This window comes from Polypterus senegalus, chromosome 5 (genome assembly GCF_016835505.1).
Source record: "Polypterus senegalus isolate Bchr_013 chromosome 5, ASM1683550v1, whole genome shotgun sequence".
In the NCBI taxonomy this organism is placed as follows: domain Eukaryota; kingdom Metazoa; phylum Chordata; class Cladistia; order Polypteriformes; family Polypteridae; genus Polypterus; species Polypterus senegalus.
Genome location: NC_053158.1, coordinates 121,734,658 through 121,756,077, shown reverse-complemented (window position 1 = coordinate 121,756,077; position 21,420 = coordinate 121,734,658). Strand labels below are relative to the sequence as shown.

General features: G+C 38.5%; 1 long non-coding RNA gene across 1 annotated transcript in view; it reads right to left on the bottom strand.

Annotated features, from left to right (window-relative positions):
• Positions 1–2,544: 2,544 nt before the first annotated feature.
• Positions 2,545–21,420, bottom strand: part of LOC120529476 — a 106,004-nt gene continuing 87,128 nt past the window's right edge. Inside the window, exon 3 of the long non-coding RNA XR_005633754.1 lies at positions 2,545–2,722. This is a non-coding gene — a long non-coding RNA (uncharacterized LOC120529476). The remainder of the gene's footprint in view (positions 2,723–21,420) is intronic.

The following is a 21,420-nucleotide window of genomic DNA, read 5'->3' as shown; positions in this document are numbered from 1 at the left end:
CGAGGCAGCAGCGCTACCACTGCGCCACCATGCCACCCACGGGAAACATTTACACTATAAATTTTCATAATGCTTGAAACTGCCTTCCTATTTAACAAAGTTATCTTAAATCATTTGTACCTAACAAATCGTTATTGAGCGATACCATATGACATTTTAACTTTTTATATTAGTTTTCTTATAACACAGTCATGAGATGATTTATGGTTGATCAAGTTGAGGCGATTCGTACTTATGACCAAGGACTACAGAAAAACAATAGGATAATAATGTTCTAGAAATTGACAAAACCAGTCCCAGTAATAAATATTTTGTTATTTGCTAATTCAGCCCACAACACCTCATGTCACACATGCCAGTTTTACCTTTTTAAATTTATTGACAATCCACTAGCAGCAATTTCAACTGCTCTCTCTCTCTCTCTCTCTCTCTCTCTCTCTCTCTCTCTATATATATATATATATATATATATATGTTATATAAAGTATGTAGTTTTTATTTTCCCACTCACGTAATAAATCATATAAAGTTTCCTTTCCGTTTTGATCTATTGTTGCAATTTCCCTCTTATGAACAAATTGTGTTTGTTTAAAAATATCTTTAGACATCAATTATTATTAATAAAATTTTTGCCATTTGCCTTAAGGCATCAGGTTTACAAAACCTAATGTATCCAACTAGTTTTATAGAAATATATGGTCCTTTTTCAAAAAAAGAAAAGAATTAACACTGTGTTGCATGGCATTGTGCTGACTGTCCCTGTCCTTAGTGCTGTTACTGTTCACTTGTTAAAATTCTTTAATTCGTTGTCAGTTGTGCAATCAGGTCAGATGCTGAAGAAATGAAAAGCATAAAGCCATTGGTTCAAATCCTCATTTATTTCAATGGTTATTAATCTTACAAAGAAGTTTAACTTTATATCCACAGACTTAAATTAAGGAAGTGTGCTGTTATCACTTGAATCAATCTATTTGATCTACTTTTTTACAGTAAGTGCTTGGTGCTATAGTTCATATTTGTAATATGTTTGTTCTTAGTGATGTGTTTTTAATGTTATTTCAAGGCGTCTCTGTAAAACCAACTGAGAAACCAACTTACCTATTAATATAATAAAACTGAACTGAATTTAACAGCTGTAAAATAAAATATTCTTCACTGAGCAGAATTTAAACAGCATGAAATAGTTCAGTTTATGATGAACATCATGTGGACAGAGGGCAGTGATATTCTTTCTTACAAGTTTAATCAACATAACACACCACGGTTTGTGTGCAGACTCGTCTCATGTCAATGGTTTTATTCACCCATAGTTCATTTTTATAACTTTAAAAAAAGGAAATACAATACACTTATTCATTCATTTTTTTATTGAAGAAATAAATGGTATGTTTAAAAATAAAAGTGAAAGATCTGTGAACAATGTTTCTCAAACACAAATTATACACACATCCATATTTATATGTATATATATTATGAGTAGAAAATTCAGTAATCATAAAGATGTATAAATCAGAAATGCATTTAACTAGAACACAACTACAATTAAAATGGCCAAGGGGAGTGTTAAATATTATTAGGGAAGGAGAACACAAATATATTTAGATTTTTACCTTAGTATTTAAAAAAAAGTTTGCCAAGGTTTTGAACACAGTAAAAGTGAATCATTAAATTTGTCAAAAAAGGAAAAATGCTATTTTAGCTTTATGAACAAGATGCTACTCAGAGTCAAAAAGTTGTTATCCAGCAATATTCCATAAAAATGTGTTCTATTTAAACTGACATTTTTCATGATCTGTCCCTTAACATTTATTCACTAATAATATTTTTATATCACCTTTGCTTACAAGTGTAGCTCAAATTGCTCTACAAAAATATACAGTTACAAAGAAAATTGAAGGCATTATAAAAGTAAATAAGAAGCAAATGGAGGGGTCCTTGTCCTTTGTAATAAATACACTGCCTGGTCAAATGGCCAGGGACAAAGACAAACTTTCAGCCTTCAAAGATACTGGAGATAATAAACCTCTGGCCCGCACAGCCCACTCTGAACATCCCAGCAGACATAACTGTGGCTGTTTCACTCCAATCACAATTCCATTTCAGGACATCTTGTGAACTTTTCTTCTATCACAGGCAGTTTGAGTTGATGTTGGGGGGCACAAATGCAATATACTGGGAAAAAGACAACAGAGAAAAACAGCAGAGGATAGTGCCCAGTGCAGGGCTTACAAAGTGTACACAGTACCATTTCTAATCTATTACAACCAATGCAAGTAATTAAGAAAATGGCAAATTAGAAAAGTGGGCTTGAAGTTTTTCGAAATGCTTGACATTTGTAGCCTGTCACTTCTCTATTGGCAAAGCATTCCAGAGTACAGAAAGCTGCCAGTTTTTATGGTTGATCTTGGAATAAAAAGCAATGCAACATTTGAGAAAAGAAATGTTGGGAGCAGATACTCCAAAATACAGGCAGGATCTAAAATACTCAAAGCCTTCTAATTATTTAATAGAACCTTGAAATCAATTCTATGTGAGACAGGCAGCCAGTGTAATGAGAGATCACTTGGAAAAGGCACAGCAGATCAGAGCAGGGATTGAGATGGAGGATTCTAGAAGTGCGGGCAGGAGGGGCAGCCGCTACTTCAACAGGGCACACATCTCTCCTTCCTTCTTCTTTAACTGCTGCCCCATTACGTGGCCAGACTCTTCCACATCACTGTAACTGTTAAAAACATAAACACAGTAGATATTCACTCAAGGAGTTCAAATATTAATGAAGTGTACCCTTACTTCTTGTTCTGCCTCCTTTCCTGGTTCACCTGTAGATCAATTATTACCAAAGTAAACCATCACAATAGATAAAGTTCTGCTTAGAGTAAAGTCTAACTAATACTATTTTTTAAATTACTGTGGTTTTTTGTTGGCTGTTGAAAGAACCCCAACTTAACTGTCATTATATGTAGCATCATTTTTTTTCTTTTACATTACGCATACAGTAAACATTGTGTTATAATCTCTGTATATCTGAACTTCTAATGTGTTGTGCTCAGGTGTCATTACTTACATGAAAACATCTTTGTTTTTCTCTCCTGTCTTAGTTTTGTTTTAAGTTAAAATTAAGTCTCAGCTCTTTCAAAATCTGACAACAAAAGCACAGTAACTTAAGAAAATAAATGTTATTTTGCAAAACAGAACAACATCCCTGTTTAGTTACTGCTGGGACTGAGGCTTCGCAGTCTCTGTGTTTGCGAGGATTCACACTCTGAGGCTTTCCTGTGTAAAATTAAAAAGCCGTGTTAGTTACTGGACAGAGTGAGTAAACATACACTACAGTATTCAAGGCAGCAAAATATTACAGATCAAATAATAAATATGGGGAGGCTTTGCAGGAATTGTGCACAAATTACTTCTGAAACTGGAATCCTCAGTACTCTTACCTGTAGAAATAGCAAATCTAACATGAACTGCACATCATCTCGAATTGGGAATCTTAAAAGCAGAAGAAAACAACATCCAATTGTGTCTCAGAATTCAGGTACACTGGCATCTGTTCAGCCACATAGAAGGCTGGTTACCACCAGGTATCCTGTAGGGTCAGGAAAAAATACAATAAAGGGGCATTGTTTTTGTAACTGCAGAAATAAGAAATGTTATTTCTAAGGAACAAGCCTTTGCCATTATATTCAGTTAAATGAATGTACAGTATGTGAACTTCTAAAAGCTTATAACACGTGACAACAGCAGGTGCCCAGCCTGTCACTGTGCCACATCAGATGCACACCACACTTCTCTGATGGCTTTGGATATAAATTTTAAAATTGCCTGTTTTCAGGCATGGAAGTTTTTTCTACTAAACAAGGTTAAAGAAATCCATTAACAATTTGTAATGCTATTATCTGCATCCTGCTTTCTTGTAATAACTTAGTTGTTGCTACTCTTGTATGTAATTTAGCCTTCATCTTATATTTTGTTAACTTTATTATGGAAAAACTATTGTAATGATGTAATCTGATACCAACATAATAAAAAAATACTGATTGCTTTGGAGGGCACACTTTACAAGTGTCAGATGTGATCTCCTAATTCTATTCCTAATTCGACACCTCGATGACATTGTTTTGCTTAATTATTAGCATGCCGTTCGCTCTTCAAGATAAAAAATGTGGATACATGTTAAAAGAAACACACCATCAAATGTTAATAGGGTGTTACGAAATAAATGACATACATGCATTAATCCATTAACCCAAACACGCAAAATGCTGTGATTTTTATGTTTAAACCACAAGATTACAAATTACTGTATTGCAAGTAAAAATGTAAACCCTTATTGCCTTTTCCATCAATATGATGTACTTACAAAAAGCTGTACATATCCATTATACAGTTCACAAACACACGTCGCATTTCATTTCGCTTACTCTTCATTCGACTGGAGTTAAATTTTTCAGGCGACACATCTTCCATGACGTTATAAAATTAAAAAGTTGCCATCTTTTCCAGTAAGAAGTCCACTTACAGACGGAGATAAACGGCAACACAAAAATGACTCGCAAATACAAGTCAAACCTGACAAGTGACGTGTGTCGTAAAACATTAAACATGCGCAAAACAAATCGGGCAGCATTGTGAAATCAATTTTAATTAAGCAGAGAGCGCGTGATCGAGACAAATCGGATGGGGACTCATGTCGCAAAGTAAAAAAGTGCAGATCGGGCAGTGTTGTAATAGTAAAGCTCTGCACATGTGCACGCGGCTCAGGTTATCTTTGTGCGCATGCGCATGTAAATCGGGTAGGCACGGCAGATCAGGTAGCAACAATTGCATTTGTGGTGACCAATAAATTACCTGAATCTTGCGTATGTATGCAGCATTCAAACTATACAAGCAACACAACAAGTGCCATGGAGACAAACCCTATTATGTCTACTATGTAGGAATATAGTTTTCTTCCATTAATTGTGACCAATCAGGGAATGAAATATTATAATGAGAAAGATAAAAATAGAGAATAGGTACTTAATTATCACAAACACATCACACCATAATTAGAGACTGCATTTGTAGGGTTGTGGATTTTAAAATTTTACATTTTATTTTATTTTTTGCCCAGACAAACAAAAATGATGTTTATCTTACAAGGACAGTTAACAGGAAAGTTCTGTTTCTTTCTGAATTTTATCACTTTAAAACAAATATTTTGCTCAAGATGGACAGGGTGAACTTAACACATAAAGAGGTAATTAACAACAAACCATCTCCTCTTCCTGAAGTGTACCTTACTTTTAAAACATTTGTGCAAACAAAACAAGTAGAAGACCAGAATGATGCCTCAGGCTGTATTGATTGCTTTATAACCTGTGAAGAGATGGGCACCCCTAGGATTAGAAATTGCCAAATTGGTTTACAGCTGGGGAAAGGAAGAAATGCTTACGTACTTAAAAGATCAAAGACATGAAGCAAAGTCATTTATCATATTGACAGCCAGCCAATCAAATTTGTGTAACATCACATGTCCTGGAATGCCATGAGAAATTTTAAAATAAATCCAACTTGTCTAAGCGAGAAAGAATGGGCAATGTCAGAAGAAGAAACTGTGATGACCAAAGAAAGACATCAAGAGAGGGCAAGAGACATGTGACTGTTTTCATCTAATCATCAGCCAAAGCATTTCGTGAACAACATCAATTGTTACATCAAAAGCCTCTCTACGACATTCATCTTGGACATCTGTAACTTTTTTTGTAAGCTTTTTCTAAAGTCTTTAAATATCCAGACTTTGCTACCTACATTTTCTTTTATGCTTTTCTTTACTGGCATTATTCTTCTTCTTTTGACTGCTCCCATTAGGGGTTGCCACAGCATATCATCTTGTTCCATATCTTCCTGTCCTTTACATCTTGCTCTGTCACACCCATCACCTTCATGTCCTCTCTCACCACATCCATAAACCTTCTTTTAGGCCTTCATCTTTTCCTCTTTCCTGGCAGCTCTATCTTTAACATCCTTTTCCGAATATACCCAGCATCTCTCCTCTGCACATGTCCAAACCAATGCAATCTCACCTTTCTGACTTTGTCTCCCAACCGTCCAACCTGAGCCGACCCTCTAATGTACTCATTTCTTATCCTGTCGATCCTCATCACACCCAATGCAAATCTTAGCATCTTTAACTCTGCCACCTCCAGCTCCGTCTGCTGCTTTCTGGTCAGTGCTACCGTCTCCAACCCATATAACAAAGCTAGTCTCACTACTATCCTGTAGATCCTCCCTTTTACTCTTGCTGATAACCCTCTGTCACAAATTAATCCTGACACTCTTCTCCACCCATTCCACCCTGCCTGCACTCTCTTTTTCACCTCTCTTCCACAAACCATGTTACTCAGTACTGTTGATCCCAAGTATTTAAACTCATCCACCTTCACCAATTCCACTCCCTGCATTGTCTCTATTCCACTAACCTCCCTCTCATTCAAACACATGTATTCTGTCTTGTTCCTACTGACCTTCATTCATCTCCTCTCTAGAGCATATCTTCACCTCTCCAGGGTCTCTTCAACCTGCCCTCTACTCTTACTACAGATCACAAAGTCATCAGCAAACATAATAGTCCAAGGGGACTCCTGGCTAATCTTGCCTGTCAACCTGTCCATCAACATTGCAAATGAGAAAGGGCTCAGAGCCAATCCCTGATGTAATCCCACCTCCATGTTGAATGCATCCGTCACTCCTACCGCAGACCCCACCACTGTCACACTTCTCTGGTACATATCCTGTACAACTCTTATATACTTCTCTGCCACTCCCGACTTCCTCATACAATACCACAGCTCCTCTTAAGGCACCCTGTCATATACTTTCTCCAGGTACAGAAAGACAAATTGCAACTCCTTCTGGCCTTCTCTATACTTCTCCATCAACAGCCTCAGAATAAACATTGCATCTGTTGTGCTCTTTCTTAACTATACTGCTTCTCACTAATCATCACCTCCCTTCTTAACCTAGCTTCCACTACTCTTTCCCATAACTTCATGCTGTGGTTCATCAGTTTTATCCCCCTGTAGTTACTACAGCACTGCACATCCCCCTTATTATTAAAAATTGGTACCAGTACACTTCTTCTCCACTCCTCAGGCATCTTCTCACTTTCCAAGATTCCATTAAACAATCTGGTTAAAAACTCCACTGCCATCTCTCCTAAACACCTCCATGCTTCCACAGGTATGTCAACTGGAACAACGGTCATTCTTTTCATAGCTGTCCTTACTTCCCCCTTGCTAATCCACTGCAGTTCCTGATTCACTATCTCCATATCATCCAACTTTCTCTCCCTCTCATTCTCTTCATTCATCAGCCTCTAAGTACTCTTTCCATCTTCTCAACACTCCTCACTTGTGAGTATGTTTCCATCTTTATTCTTTATGACCCTAACCTCCTGCACATCTTGCCCAGCTTGGTTCCTCTGTCTAGCCAATCAGTACAGGTCATTTTCTCCCTCCAATAGTGTCCAACCTCTCATACAACTCATCATACGCCTTTTTTTTAGCCTTCACCGTCTCTCTCTTCACCTTGTGCCTTATCTCCTTGTACTCTTGTCTACTTTCTGCATCTTTCTGACTATCCCACTTATTCTTAACCATCATCTTCCTCTGTATACTGTCCTGTACTCCCCCATTCCACCACAAAGTATCCTTTTCCTCAGTTCCTCTGTCCAGATGTCATGCCAATCATCCTTATTTCTGTCACCCTTACTACTTCTGCTGCAGTTGCCCAGCTGTGTGGTAACTCTTCATTGGCACCCATGCCTGTCTTACCTCCTCCCTAAACTCAACCTTTCAGTATTCCTTTTTCAACTTCCACCATTTGATCCTTGGCTGTGCCCTCACTCTCCTCCTCTTCTTGATCTCCAATGTTATCCTACAGACCACCATCCTATGCTGTCTAACTACACTTTCCCCTGCTACCACTCTGGAGTCTTTAATCTCCTTCAGATTGACTCTTCTGCATAGGATATAATCTACCAGTGTGTATCTTCCTCCACTCTTGTACATCACCCTATGTTCCTCTGTCTTATTAAAATAAGTATTCACCACAGCCGTGCCCATCCTTTTTGCAAAATCATATGACCTTCTTCATTCCTCTCCTTGACACCATACCAACCCAACACCTCCTTGTCGCCTCTGTTCCCTTCACCAACATGTCCATTGAAATCCGCTCTAATCACCACTTTCTGTCCCTTGGGTACACTCTCCTTCACTTCTTCTAACTCAATCGAGAAATGTTTTTTCTCATCCATGGCGCACCCAACTTACAGGGCATATGCATTAACAACCTTCATCGTCATACCTCCAATCTCCAGCTTTATAATCATTACTCTGTCTGACACTCTTTTCACCTCCAAAACACTCTTGATATACTGTTCCTTCAGAATAACCCCTACCCCATTTCTCCTCTCATCCACACCATGATAGAACAATTTGAATCCACCTCCAATCCACCTGGCCTTATTCCCCTTCCATTTAGTCTCTTGCACGCACAATATACTATATCAACATTCTTTCTCTTCATCATATTGGCTAACTCTTTCCCTTTACCAGTCATACTTTCAACTTCAAAGTTCATACCCTGTGGTCTATGGCCGGCTTGTCATCCTGGCCAATACCACCAGGCCATCAGATGGAGCCCTTCCTGCAGCATGGAGGTGCCCCGAAGACCATCAGGGAATAATGGACAATGGAGTTTTCATCCACAGTCCTGCTGGATACCACAGGGGCCGCTAGAGTGAGCTGCAGGGAGGAGCAAAGAATATTATTTGCCCTACGGCCCGGAAGTACGTCCGAGTCATATGAACAAGGGGAATGACGTGCTTCCAGGGTGAAGAAAAAGAAGAGTTTTGATCTGACCCGGAAGTGCTAAGAAGTCACATGGACTGAGGGTTCAGAAGCACTTCTGGGTCTCGGACTATAAAAGGACTGTGGTAGCTCCCAGACGGTGAGCTGAGCTGGGTGGTAGCAGGGCAACATGTCTGGGAGTGGTGAATTGATTTATTGTGATTATTATTGTGTTTAATGAGTATTGTGGAGGAGAGGGTGCTTTTTGCACTGTTGTGTATAAATAAAGTCAACCATTGGACTTTTTCCTGGTGTTTGGAGTCTTGGACAAGGGTTCAAGGGAGTGATAGCGCCCCCTATCTGTCACAACCCAGAGTTTCACTCTCTTTACCTTCCTCTTCTCCTCTTTCTCCAAACATGTCTTCCCCTCTTCTTCTCCTTCTTCATCCAACAGTAGCCCAATTTCCGCCAGCACCCTGTTGGCTAACAGTACTGGTGGTAGTCGTTGTTAACCCGAGACTCGACCGATCCAGTATGGAAATCTATATTGATGTCCACATATTGTTCTTTAATAAATACCACCTTACTGTACGTTTAACTTTATATACTTTGTCTTTATATCTAGAGTGACTGAAGTAATAAGTTAAATATTTAGAGCACCTGGAGCAGTTAGGACATGCCATATGATCCAAAGTGTGAGGTTTTATCGGGCTGAGGATGAGAACTCTATCCAATAGTGAACAGTATGTAAAGGAAGACATCCTTTGATTGATAAATTACCTATAGCCAAAGATGTGAAGCCTTTTGATATTTGAGTTTCTTGGAGACCAAAAATAATATTTAGGTCTGAGATATGTCTAAGACATTGTACATTGTTTGTGTCTATGATAAGTACCATATATACTCGTGTTTAAGTTCTCCCGAGAATAAGTCAGGGCTTGATTTTACCATATAATTTCCAGCATTTTATAATGTCAGTCGTATAAGTCAAATGCAGAAAACTCACACTATTTGTCCAGGAAATTATGATATGCTAATGCCAAACTGAGAGAGTAACCACTGAGCACACTGCTATTTTTGTCTATGTATTGTGCCTATGTGACCACACGGTAATACCCAAACTATTCCAAAGTGACGTTTGCACTGTTTTGTGTTTTTTGTATCTCACACGCTCATACACCTTTATCGTAAGAGCATCTCTTATCTGCGATGGAACGTTCAATCAGAAGAAAATTTGAAGCTGGATTTAAATTAAAAGTCATTGAAGTGGTGTTGTGGTGAGAAATTTTGCATATAAGTTGATAAATATTTTTTATGTCTTTATTTGTAACTTAGGCAAAGCAATGTAATAAGCATTCACGTGTACCCCCTAGGGCTAAGTCAGGATAGTGAATTTTACGACAGGGTTGAGGGAAGTGCATCAAATAAGTTTGGCAAATGTTTCTTTGCAGGGCTCTCTCAGTCAACCCCCACAGAAAAGCCAGACTGCCTAGTTGGCAAGCTTCACCATAACACATGGTCTTGGGGGCAGGTGTGAAGGTATTCTCTGCCTCACTGGTCTGAAGTATGGCTATTTGGAATTGGCTTGTATCAGAAGCCTTAAAGTACCATGATGCCTTATTCGCTGTAGGGGTTGGACAGAAAATATATAAATTTGCTTGCTTTACCCCTCCCTATCTCTTTAACCAAATGATGAAGGAGCATTTCACACCATGAACTGAAAAGGACAACACAATGAAGAGCACAGCTCAGCAGCCATATTGAGACAGGCATAAAGCCTGAAGCTGACCAAAAATGAGGACTTAACTAAAGACATTTTAAGTAACTAACAAGTCTCTGTGCTGCCTGAAACTACACATCAACATTTATCAGGTTGTATGGTTGCCAATATTCCAATGTACTTTGCATATTGTTGTTGTATGAAAATTATCAATAATCCATTATTTAAAGTGTAACTTAACTTCCACGTTCTTCCGCTACATAAATCCCGATCAGCGTGAAAACTAACGCTCGTGTATGCGCATTATGTAACGCCCCAAATCCTCCCAGAATTACGCCTATTTGAATATGCAAATCAATATAAATCGCCCTTAAGTGCAGCCTTCTGTGAAAAGACAATAGGAAAAGCACGGGGGAAAATATAAGAATTTCAGCGAATACCAAATGGAGGCAAAGGAAAAGCATACTATTTGTTCAAATAAACCATAGTATAATCAACAAAAGGAAGTTGATCGAGTGACTTAGTGTGTTGGAGAAAGTTGAAAGCTCACATTCACAAAATCGCACAGTGCCGGAAATAAAAAAGAAGTCACATATCAAAGTCGCCGTGAAAAGCCGAGTTGTAGCCCACTGTCTGAGTGTCATATGAAATCATATGAAATCATATGAAAGAAAAAAGGGACACAGTGGGGAAAAAGCACGAAATGTCAACTTCAATCTCGACATTTCCACTTTAATCACGTAGTTTATTTTGTCATTAAAGTAGAACATCATAAACTTCATCTTAAAATCGTTTAATTAACCAGTTTCTCAAACCACATCGTAATTAAAGTAGCACGTTAAATGCTTTGTTTTGTATTTGATCTTCTATGTGCCTATGTGTGGGAATCACTACTTGCTTTTTAAACCGGCTCTCTTCCTCCAACTGGACACAGAATCAATTACATTTGTAATATTACAGTTCTCTGAATAACTAAAATACTGAGATGTATACGTGATATCATTTTCATGATGATAGGAGTTAAAGCACGTTATTAAACATGTGTTTCACTTCGATGAAATAATTTATTGCAGCAGTACAATCAGGGGCGGCTCTAGGCTTGTGGTGGCACTGGGCAGAGGAAGAATCGGTGGCTCCTTCGCCCACCCGTCAGTAAGGTAGCTTATGCACAGTGAATGGCTACGTCCGTTGCGGACACTGCATAGCCGCCTCGTGCTCATGACACAAGCATTTAACTTTTGCCGAAATTTGTCGCTGCTTTTAGCTGTGTTGTTATTTTTCTTTCTGTTTTATATTCAATATATATTGGCGTAGCCGTCACTGCAGTCAGTGCTTTTCTTTCCCCAAGTAACCGATCGCCATACAAACAGCTCTGTAATAGACTTTAAGCCATCTGTAAGCTTAGCGCCGATTCTTCAAAACGTTTAAAGAACATTGAAATATCTTCGTAGTACATGTTTAATTATTCTATCCTTAACGACACTCCCAGTGAAGAATATAGATTATTTAAATGAAGTTAAAGTTTTATCTGTATAATTTAATAAACATATTTTGCTGCATTTCATCTTAAAAATGATATCGTCATCATATGTAAATACGCGCTTTATAAAGTGGCTCAGGTTGTGCGATATTATAATTAGTGCAAGTTAACAGTGGGGTGATTGTATTTATAAGTACAAACAGTTCTACAAGGTGCAATTGATTGAGTGCATTTAAAGTTCTTGGGATGAGACTGTTTCTGAACCGCGAGGTCCGTACAGGAAAGGCTTTAAAACGTTTTGCAGTGGCTGAGACAGCGTGTCCATGAAGCTGTATACTGATAATTCTCTTTCCGATCAGCTGCTGCTGTGATTCACACTCAGATACAGTGATATAAATACTCCGAGTCGTGCAGTAAGAGTAATATGGAAAAAGATGATCAGCTGTGGCAACTCCTAACGGGAGGAGCTGAAAGAAGAAGAAGAAAAATAAGAAGAGGAAGGTGCAGTGAGAGTAACAACGCTAAATCAGTTATGGTATTTGGAATACTATGGCTGTTCCCTGGACCATTATATTGTTACAAGTTAATTACAATCAGATGCATTACACTAATAAACAATATGCAGTTAGTTTCGGTGTATTTATAAAGCCGCGTCATGAAAATAAGGAGCAATCACACAGGAACAGTAGCACTGCTTTGACGCTGGGTGCCGCCAATCTGCAAAACCGAGCGGAGAACTTGCGTACGACAAGGCATGAGGTACCGTGGAAAAGTGCGTGGCTTTACGCCAAGTGTAGGTTTTATACATCGTGATTTGAACATGGAAAAGTTCTTACGCAATATTTCTGTGCGTACGCACCGTTTATACATGAGGCCCCTGGGGAGTACAGTTATCCCTGAAGAAAATAAGTAAGCGGTAAACCAAAAGTCTCTGTTTATGGGCATTAAAAATGCAGGGGAAGTTTGGACAAAATGTGAAAAGGGAGACTACTGTAATGTGTACATTTTTAAATGATATAAGAGAAAACAGTGGATGTTGTGCAGGTGTAGCTTCAGTCAACATTATAATGGGTTCTAATTTAACCAGACAGTCAGAATGATAATTGGATTAACTGACTGCTTTTATGCTCTAAAAGTATGGAGAAAGAATAGTTTAAATTAAAAATGGTAAAAAACAACTTAAAATTTTACAGTGATCAGAAAAATGCAGGAATAGAAAATTGAATTGTATTGGTGTTCACAAAGCTAGTAGGGATTAAAACTGAATCAGAATGAAGGGGCCAGTAAAATGAGCAATTGAAGAAGACAGCCGTTTGCACATATAATCTCTTTGGTACTCAATGAAGCATTCGGGGAAGAGCAGAATTTGACTAATGGTAAAGTTTGGGGGGGTTGATGGATGCATACTTATGTGCTTAAAATAAACAGAAATATCTTAATGCACAAGTGAAAAATGCAGAGAGAAAAATAAAAGAATCAAAGATATAAAAATGCTATTTTGCTTTTTTTTTATAAGGTGAAATTATGTGAGGGAAAATGTGGTAAGTAATTAGAAGTTTAACTAATCAAAAAATGATTAAGAAAGCTGAGTGAGTTTGAAAATTCAATATTATGCGTGAGAAATGAAATGCAGAAGGGATTTCAATGTTTGAAATATAATATTAAGATGACGTTGGTACCATTTAAATTGTTTAAGTAATTGCTGAAAATATATTTGGCACACACAAATTAGAAATAATATTAGAAATACAAAATTAGCAGGGCTCTAAATTAAGTTGGGAAAAATATTACAATTGGTTTTAAATATGTGTAAACTTTGGTATAATGAAAACGTCTCCACATTTGGTTATTTAAGAAAAGATTTATAAATGTTGTCATAAATACGAGTCCAAGACATTATAAAGGTTTGGGGCAGCCACCTGTATATTATTTTTCCCAGCTGCAAAAGGGTTTTATGAATCAAAAGTATGATGTGCTTATCACAGAGTCCAAAACAGAACTGGCTATAGTAGCCCAAGATGGAGGCTTTAAAGGTCTGGAGAGGAACTGATGTCAGCAAAGGGGCTGGAACCAGAAGTGATGTCATCAAAGGGGCCGGCTTCGGAAGTGACGTCATCAAAGGGGATGGCCTCGGAAGTGACGTCATCAAAGGGGCCGGCTTCTGAAGTGACATCTTCTGAACCTTGCAGGATTTCCCAGGAAAGGTCTGTAGGGAACGGAGAAAGACAGTCAGCGCAATCCGCCGCCCCCTGGTCGTATGTTTTATTACAATTACTCAGGCCCTTTAGCTGCCTCCTACTCGCACGTGTGTGACAATGTGCAATATCTTCCTTTAAATCTCTAACCAAGTTATAAGGATTTTTTTCTTTTGATAATTAAAATACAAAGGAGACAAATTCTCTCAAAAAGAAATGTGCACATACTGTATCTGAACAACATTCTGTACATAGTGAAATAATGGAATATGGAGCATATTTTTGCTTCTTTATTTCTTTTCTAAAACCAATTAGAAATTCACGAGGGGTGGGATGATTGATCTTTTGTTTCAGTAAATGGAGATTAGTTAAGCAGATCACCTTCATAGCTGGAAAGGTTATGGGCCAATAGTTTGAATATTATGAGACCACCTAGATGTCTCTTACCTTAGTATATATTCAGGTTGACTTAATTTTATACTATGAGTATTTACTGGTTTTCAAATGTAGGCTTTTCAAATGAGTAGGGGCCTCAGCAACAGTGAAAGCAGATACAATGGTTAAGTTTTTATTGAAGAATCAGAAGAAAAACTTAAAGAAAACTTGTACATTGTGCTCACCACTTGTAGAGTTTATTTTGATCATTTGTTTTACCACTTGCATTAATGTCAGTAAGAAGCACCCCCAACAATACAGGCCTAACACCTCATGAGATATTAATAGGAGGACCAAAACAACAGCCAACATCTTCCCTGTTCCTATAGGATCTTTAAATACTTTCAGCAATTACTGATGAAATGTTGGAATACTGACTATTATTTTTTCTTACAGCAAACTGGAAGTTGAACTTTTGAGCAAAATTGGGAGATGCATCTGAAGGCAACAAAAAGAGGTCAAAGCTGGAAGTTCAGGAAATAGCAACCAAAATCAAAACATGAGACAAAATTCATGCACAAAAGGTAAAAACAAAGATGTCAAAAGCAAAAGTTATTTGCAAGAAGAATTTTAGCAAAAGTCTTTTAAGATTTTTTGATATATGCAGATTGGATAAGGAAGAGAACCTCCAAACAAACTATTCTGTTGTGCTGATTACGAGCAGTTCACAGCCTGTGAGGTGATACTAGATCTAACATCGGATACCAAAAATGGTAACAATCATAGGATCTAAAAAAAATGGCATGGAAAAGTTACAAAAAAAAAATACACCACACCTATATTATTGGGAAAATTGTAATGTCAGGAATGGCATCCTTGACCTCAAAAACCTCCACTTCAAAATGTACATGATTGTACCACTTAACTATCCAAATGAGCTCAAAGAACCAACAGCAAACCAAATCATGACAATAATGAGCACAAATTTTAAATCTTTATATTGTGATGCCCGGGAACGTACAGCCACCCCAACCCCAACAGAGACAGGTAGGACTTTAATTCTAGTCCACACAGCACATGGTTTATTTACAACTGGTGGGCGCTTTTCTCTGCTTCCCACAGTACAACACAGTGCACAAGGTAAGAATGGTCTTTTCGCCGCATCACAAGAGTAACCAAGAGACATTGGGAAGGTTTGGGGCAGCCATCCGTATAATATTTCCCAGCTGCAAAATCTGTCAAAAGACAAAGACATGTTCATACAACTGAGTCCAAAACAGAACTGAGTATCATCTTTAAGATGGCGGCTTTTAAACCCTCACAGGAGAAGTGATGTGATCAGGACCGGAACCAGAAGTGACTGCATTGGCTACCCCAAAACAGGGCGGGATTTCCCGAGAATGGTCTGTAAGAAATTGAAAGAGAGAATTAGCGCACTTTGCCAACCCCTGGTCCAGCATGGAACTACATTTATTCAGGCCCGTTGGTTGTCCCCAAAACGTGTGTGTGACAGCCATCACCTTCAGTTCATCCTACAGGCTTTGCCCTCTTCCACCCAACTTTGGCTGATAACCTCTAGCGACTGGTTCCTGTTTATAGGGCACCCAGAAGAACTCCAGATACCCAACGAGTTTCTTCCGGCAGCACTTCCAGTTCACCTGGAAACCAAGTAGGATGCTCTCTTTCAGTCTGGGGGAGAAACTGTTCCTGGAAATACTCTCTACCCCGGTCCTTCCAAAAGTCAAGGCATCCCAGCTGGGTAAGGGTTCTGGCCATCCGCCACAATATCTACAGGCAGACGCTACTCTATCTAGCCCATTGAAGATAACAGCACATGACTTTGATCCCAGCAATTGGGCTATAGTAATGGTTTTCAAGACCTTAATATAGAATGAGATGTACCATGTACAGTATTTCTAACCACTACCACAACACTGAAATTTAATCAAGCCATCAGCCAACTGACAGCTGAACTTCCTTTTATTGCAGTTCACTCAAGTTCTAGTGAAAGGAACATTGAGTCCCCAATGCATATGACTCCCAAACTAGTTCAAGGTAGAGGTTACAGACCTCCAACTAGAAAATCACATATAATCCGTGATACAACTGAAGAAACATATCTCATTAACATCAAGAGGTGACACCAGAAGAAAAAAATGCACATAAATCTGTCATAAAGCGATGTCCTCAATCTTCATAATTTGTATATCATTGACGGCATCTGTCCATATCAGATCAAGAGATTTCGTTATTATGGTTTTTTTTGATTGCTTAGACACATTTCTTGAAAATAAGCTCCATTTCCCAAAACACTAAACACAGTTTCGGAAATGCACACTCAACTCCCCAAACTTCCAGGGTCAAAACCAAACTTTCTACTCAAAATCATGAAATCTAACACTTGTATACATTTGACACAGAAATAGATCATGATGTCACTTCCTTGCAATATTAAAGCAAAGGCTTTCAAATGAACACACCCATGAACCAATTGGTTAAACACAGCCACCAGGTGTGCACACTCACAGGTGCAAAATTATGGACACACCAATCAACACTATAAAAAGGCAACAGGTCACCTGCCTTCAACAAAAATGGACAGTGTTAGAGGAAGAGTGAGGAGGAATCCAGATAGAACAAGTTGGAGGAAGAGTCCAAGGTAGAGGAAGAGACAGAGGAAAAGGCAGAGGGAAAGTCCTGGAGGTGTTGGACAGGCACAAAGAAGAAGTCAACCAAATCTGTCTAATGAAATTCATGCTACACTTGTGGACCATGCAATAAACCAGCTAAATAACAGACTAACACTGAGGGAGGCTGGACTGAATGTACAGCCTAACCGAAGCAGGTACACGGTGGCATCAGTAGTTTGGACATTTCGTCAAGAGCACAGGTGAGAAACCTATCTTCTGGCAACAAAAAATCCATAGCTTACTGCATATACTATGTATATCAACAGTTTTGGGATCTATTCCTTTATCTTTTTACAGTTAGTTACAGTTTGTTTGGCCAACATAGGACTGAACGTGGAGAACACCAAGGAGGGAGGGGCCCCATATTCACACAGCAGCAAGAGAGAGAGAGAGATCATAAACCTTGTTTTGGCCAATAATGCAATCAGACTTAGAGAAATTCAAACCCATATTGTCAATGACCACACAATTTTCAATAATGTCCAACAAGTCTCTCTGTCAACAATAGCCCGTAATTTTACTGTATTTCAAAGAATTTTGCAAATGGATGCGGAGGAAGTATGACATGAGTTTATATAGACTGATGAGGCTGGACTTAACCTGAGAGCAGTGAGAAGAACAGGAAGACACATTATTGGCCACAGGGGTACACTGTATTGTCAATGTACCTGGGCAACGTGGGGGTAACGTTACCCTTTGTGCTGCCATTTCACAGAATGGGGTCCTCCACCACCATGCCAACATAGGTCCTTACAACACTGACCTTCTTACATTTTTGAACAGATTATACAATATTATCACAACAGCAAACCAAAGGGACCAGATCCGATACATTGTTGTCTGGGACAATTTATGTTTTCATCATTCTGCTGAGGTCCAAACCTGGTTTCATCAACAGCCACAATTTACAGTCTAATACCTTCCACCATACTCCCCCTTCCTAAACCCCATTGAGGAGTTCTTCTCAGCATGGCGGTGGAAGGTGTAAGATCTCCAGCTGTATGTCCAGATGACCCTCATTCAAGCTATGGAGGAAGCCTGTGACCATATTGATGCAGCATCAATACAGGAGTGGATTCACCACTCCAGAAGATCCTTCCCACATTGCCTTGCAAATGAAAACATAGCCTATGATGTTGACTAGGCCCTGTGGCCAGATCCAGCTAGGATCTCTTTTTTCAGTTGTGAACTGGATACTTTATGTTACTGTTAGCTTACAGTACAATGGTACATTCAGTAATACTGTATGATAACTGGAAAATGTTTTCATATGAATGTTTTGTTGAAATGTTCAGTATTGACTGACTTGAATACAAGAAAACAAATAAATATTTTCATTGGTCTGCACAATTGGTGTCATGTAGTGTTTTTAAATTTATTTTTATACTTCTCTTTGTAAATGCTAAAAGTGTTTTATGCTGAGCGCAGGAAGTGTTTAACTGATTTAAACAGAATCAGACCATATAATGGATGTGTTTATGTTATGACGAGAAAATAGGGCTTTTGTAAGAAATTGTATAGTTTTGTCAAGTGTTCCGTTTTGCAAATAATATGAGGCGTTGTGCTACTTGGGTATAGTGTTGTGTTAATTGTGTGAAGTGTTTTGGAAAACCTGGTCCGGTTTTCAAAATTGGGCTTAAGCAATTGCAAAAAACTAACTTCACTGGAGGTCCTTTTGAAAGAAACACAATAGGCCAGTTCCATCGGCATTTCAGAGAGCATATTTCAGAGAGCATATGATCAAACAGAGCAAACAGCTATTGTACATAACAGTGTACAGTACACCGAAGTTACACTAGAACCTCTCTGAAGGTTTGTATATTGTCACGTACCTGGGCAACGTGGGGGTAACGTTACCCTTTGTGCTGCCATTTCACAGAATGGGGTCCTCCACCACCATGCCAACATAGGTCCTTACAACACTGACCTTCTTACATTTTTGAACAGATTATACAATATTATCACAACAGCAAACCAAAGGGACCAGAAGCTACTATGAGGAAGCTCAGGTTTGGTATACTCGTTGACCTGCCTATGTCATCAACATCCCATGCACAAGAACATGATCAACCAGAGTAGCACGAATTTGACACCATTTGTCTCCTTGCTCTTGCTCTTATTCTTCCTCACCCTCCTGTGAGGAACATCCTCTCCTGTGTTCTCTATCTTCTTGTTGATCCATTGTTCCAAAAAAAGTGAATTGATGCATTGCCCTTTCACCTATCTATCCTAAAGCTGTGATTGGTGTGTGAACAATTTTGACTTGCAGTGTTTGTGCTAAATGGGTTCCAACTTTGCTGACTTGAGTTAATGATATTAAAGCCAGTGCTTTTTAAATGAGCACATAGTGAAGCCAGTGATACATGAAGGGATTGGTGTGTAGTTTTGCACAAAAAGTGAAATGAATCTGAACCATGTGTCAAAATAGTGCTTAAAGTGTCAGGAAATGAGTATTTTGGTAGATGGCAGTATTGTTTTGGATTTTTAGTTAAATTTGGTAATAGTGTGTAAGAGATCAAGAAAATCTGTAATATTCATTACTGTGGTCCCTAAGACTTGATTATTATTACCACCTATAGAAAATGATTTCCAACAACTTAAAATCTGTTTTTCTGTATCAAAGTATTTCAAAGAGATTTTAAATTATTAAGTAATAAGCAAAATAAAAAGTTAATTATAAGCAAGCACAAGACAAATGAACTGATTACAAAAGCAAAATATATGTATTCTTTATTTGTAACAATTAATTTTAATAAAGGAGACATTGCAGGATTATTCTAAATTGAATTTATTTTGGACTTAATATGTACAGCAATAAGGATAACAGAAGCCAGTGATTTTGAAAATGTGATTAGCATAATAACATGGTCAGCACATAATACAAAAATATTGTGTAAGACTAAACATCCTGCCTTGAGAGTTTTGGATTTCAGTAGCACACTGATGTTCCCACTCATTCCAAAAGACATATCTTGGACTTGATTTGCTGTTCTGGAGTTACCTTGCTTGACTGTACTGCAGGTAAACTCCCCATAACTGATCACTTTCTTATTTCATTTAATGTTAATCTTGCACTTTCCAACACTAAGCTTTCCCGTCTCATGTCTTTCCGTAATATCTCTTATATATATTTTTCTTCTGGTTCGTCCTGCTTCCTCTTCAAAACCGGTCCCACCCACACTCATCCGACATGGCATTTCTCGATTCCTATTCGTCCTCTTCCAAACCCTTCCCCACACTGCCTGTGGCCTCCCATACACCCCCACACCCACAGACATAGAATTACTAGACGCTGCATGACCAGCAGCATCGTACGTCAACGTCACGCCATATTGCGAGTGGCACTGCTGTGGAGTGAAGTAATGGATAAAGATGCCTCATGCATGTGCTGCTTGGGATTGTACAAACCGCTGTACACTCTAAACCAGATCCCTGGGGATTACATTTCATAGGTAAAGCTGAACAATTGTTTTGGTTATATTTGGCTATTAGAAAATCCTGTTTTATATCTTAGTACTCAAGGTCACCTTACAATAAAATTAAACAACATTAGTAAAATTATGCAGTGGGTTGGCGCCCTGCCCACGGTTTGTTTCCTGCCTTGCGCCCTGTGTTGGCTGAGATTGGCACCAGCAGACACCGTGACCCTGTAGTTGGGATATACAGTTGTGCTTGAAAGTTTGTGAACCCTTTAGAATTTTCTATATTTCTGCATAAATATGACCTAAAACATCATCAGATTTTCATTCAAGTCCTAAAAGCAGATAAACAGAAACCAGTTAAATAAATGAGACAAAAATAGTATACTTGGTCATTTATTTATTGAGGAAAATGATCGAATATTACATATTTGTGAGTGCAAAAGTATGTGAAACTCTAGGATTAGCAGTTAGTTTGAAGGTGAAATTAGAGTCAGGTGTTTTCAATCAATGGGATGACAATCAGGTGTGAGTGAGCACCCTGTGTTATTTAAAGAACAGGGATCTATAAAAGTCTGCTCTTCGCAACACGTTTGTGGAAGTGTATCATGGCACGAACAAAGGAGATTTCTGAGGACCTCAGAAAAAGAGTTGTTGATGCTCAACAGGCTGGAAAAGGTTACAAAACCATCTCTAAAGAGTTTGGAATC